This window comes from Tupaia chinensis, unplaced genomic scaffold, assembly GCF_000334495.1.
Source record: "Tupaia chinensis unplaced genomic scaffold, TupChi_1.0 Scaffold000180_1, whole genome shotgun sequence".
NCBI lineage: Eukaryota > Metazoa > Chordata > Mammalia > Scandentia > Tupaiidae > Tupaia > Tupaia belangeri.
In genome coordinates this window covers 220,428-223,879 of record NW_006159655.1, presented here as the reverse complement: position 1 = coordinate 223,879, position 3,452 = coordinate 220,428, and the positions used below count along the sequence as shown (strand labels likewise).

The 3,452-nt window shown below is 40.8% G+C and overlaps 1 pseudogene; it reads right to left on the bottom strand.

Annotated features, from left to right (window-relative positions):
* Positions 1-108: 108 nt before the first annotated feature.
* On the bottom strand, positions 109-1,329 carry LOC102501785 (heterogeneous nuclear ribonucleoprotein A3 pseudogene; annotated as a pseudogene).
* Between the last annotated feature and the right edge of the window lie 2,123 nt (positions 1,330-3,452).

Below are 3,452 nucleotides of genomic sequence, written 5' to 3'. Positions count from 1 at the left end.
CAAGAAGGGTTTCCTGTTTAAGCTGCAGTAACTTTTCTGACTATGGATCATCGTTCTTCCTGTGGCAGAATTTTACAGTTCCTTCTAATGCATTTGGGACAGCTGTCTCAAAGTAACCTGCAGCTTTCCTGACAACTCCTTGCTTTCTCTCCTGCTGAGAACTGTAGCCCTTTTCTGCTGTTTTTAGAACCTCCTGCTACCATATCCACCACTTCCACCACCAGATCCATAACCACCACCATAAGGACTGCCCAAACTTCTTCCACCAAAACTGCCCCCTTTCATGGGTCCATAATTTGATTGCTGTTGTCCACTATAATTTCCAAAATCATTATAGTTTCCACCACCACTGTAGTTACCACTGCCAAAATTTCCTCCTTCATTGTAACCATCATATCCTCCACCACCACCACCACATCCACCGCCTTGGTTTCCATATCCTGGTCCACCACCACCATAGCCACCTCTACTACTATAACCAGGACCACCGCCATAGTTGCCACCATCACCTCCAAATCCATTATATCCACCATCACCTCCTCCATAACTACCTCTGCTGCCACCACCTCCACCACCGCAGCCTCCTCCACCACCTCCAAAGTTTCCTCCACGACCCATAAAGTTGCCAGACCCACCTCCACGACCTCTTTGTGATCCAGCAGACTGCATCTCTTGTTTAGAAAGGGCCTTTTTCACTTCACAATTATGCCCATTAATAGTGTGGTATTTCTGAACAATTTTATCAACTGTATCATGATCATCAAAAGTTACAAAAGCAAATCCTCTCTTTTTCCCACTCTGTCGATCTTCCATAATGTCTATGGTTTCAATCTTGCCAAACTTTTCAAAGTAGTCTCTCAAATTATATTCTTCCATATCTTCTTTAATACCACCAACAAAAATTTTCTTCACTGTTAGATGGGCACCAGGCTTTACAGAATCCTCTCTAGAAATAGCTCTCTTTGGTTCCACTACACGTCCATCAACTTTGTGTGGCCGGGCTCACACTGCTGCATCCACTTCTTCAACACAAGAGAAAGTCACTAAACCAAAGCCCCTGGAACGTTTTGTTTAGGGGTCTCTCATTACCACACAATCTGTGAGTGTGCCCCATTTCTCAAAATGTTCTCTTAAACTATCATCTGTAGTTTCAAAGCTCAGGCCACCAATGAACAGTTTTCTCAACTGCTCCGGTTCCTCCGGTTCCTTTGGATCATGACCCTCCTCCCCTGGCGGCGCCGACGGCCGGAGTCGGGCTGGGGGTGACCGGGCGGCGGTTTTACCTCCATTTTGAGACTGGACTCGCCTCTTCCAACTCGAGTTCAATATGGGACCCTTAATTTACTTTTTAAGTGTTTCTTGGTTTTCCTTGTAGAGATCTTTGATGTCTTTGGTAAGGTTTATTCTTAGATATATTATTGGTTTTATGACTATTGAAATGGGATTGTTTATACAATTCTGTCTCAGTTTGTCTATCATTTGCGTATAAAAATACTATAGGTTTTTGTATCCTGATTTTGTATCCTGCTACTTTACTATATTCATTTATCACTTCCTAGAGTTTTGTGTGTGTGCCTGTGTGTGTGTGTGTATTCTTTTGGATTTTCTATGTATAGCATTATATCATCTGCAAATAGAGATAATTTCACTCCACTTCTTTTCCTATTTGGGTGCCTTTTATTTGACTCTCTTTTCTTATTCCACTGCTAGAACTTCCAATACTATGTTAGAAAGGAATAGAGAAAGTGGGCAACCTTGTCTTGTTTCAGTTTTTAATGGAAAAGCTTTCAGTTTCCCCCCCCATTCAGTGTGATGTTAGCTATGGGTTTGTCATAGATGGCTTTTATTGTTCTGAGCTATGTCCCTTCTGTACCTATTTTGCTGAGAGTCTTAACCATGGAGGGATGTTGTATATTATTATTAAATGCTTTTCCTACATCAGTTGATATGATCATACAGATTTTATCTTTTCTTTTGTTAATGTGATATATTACATTTATCGTTTTGCACAGGCTGATGTGCTGAAAGTTCCAAAGTTACACTCAGGCCTCATTGATACACTTAAGAGAGGAGCCCCTCCAAGACCAGACCTGAATCTCTTGGCGGGCAAGCCCAGGCTGCCAGAGTGCTGGGTGACAGAGTGGCAAAAGTTCCAAAATAACTCCCAGGGCATAGGGGTGCACTCATGGGAGGAGGTCTGCTGAATCAGCTGAACTTACATTTTTATTGTAAGAATTGCTCTCCTGAAAAATCAGTTTGTCCTATGTTGGTTTTCTTATATGTTCGTTAGTCAATGTGAAGGGAGACTGTGACAATGGAATTCAGAAGAGACAGAAAAAAAAAAAACCTACAAAGGGAATACTCCTTTATGTAAAAGTATTGAAGAAATAACACACTGAACTGGTACTAGGGGTTGAATTATACTCCCTGCTCCCGAATTTATATGTTGAATCTCCCTAACTCCTAGTACCTCCGAATGTTTGGAAATAAGGTCATTGCAGATGTAATAAAGATAGATCAGACCGGGTAGAGTGGACCCCTAATTCAATATAACTATTATCTTTATAACTGAGAGAAATTTGGATACACTCACTCAAACAGGGAAAATGCTATGTGGAACTGGAAGCAGAAATTGGTTGATTTAGCCACAAAGGAGCCAAAGATTGTCAGAAAACCATTTGAATCTAGAAGAGAGGCTATGAACCAACCCTGGGGATCCTAGACTTACTTATAGCTTCTAGTACTACAAGATAAATTTCTATTTTTTTTAGCCACCTTGTTTGTAGTACTATGAGTAGGCACTACACATTGCGCTCTCTTCTCCTCTCATTGAGTTGTCTTCCCTGAGAACTAGCTGCAGGTGGCAGCTGGGCTCACACATTTAAATCATGGAATTGACTGACATCTGGGGCCAATTCAGCCTCCCAAATTAACGTCACAAGATTTGAGGCAGTAAACCTAAACAGACTTTGCTGATTCTGTAATCTTTTGTTGTAACCTTCAAACGATGTATGTATAAACTTGACCCCTGTCTTAGTGACAGGGAATCATTGATCTTTAGTTGATTTACGAATACTTTGTTCTTAAGGTATATAACCTAAGCCTGTGTTCAATGATGATACAGACCGTTCTGTCTGGTCATCAGCAGAGCACCAAGTGCTGCTTATTTAAGTAATGAACTCCTCTCTTCTCCTCCTGGATCTCTGGGTGTATTTTCTGGAATCAATAAACATTATGGGCAAGACTCCATTTGGGTCTTCCCATGTATAGATACTTTGCGAGCAAAGCTTTATGAAATTAACACAACTAGAATTCAGCAAACTTTGATTTTTGACCTATTATTACACTACCTTTTTGACTTAGAAAAGGTCAATCAGCATTTCTATCTTTTATAGTAATTTCCACAGCTAAAAAGGGAAGCAACATGTTAAGTTAGAATTCCTTAGACACAC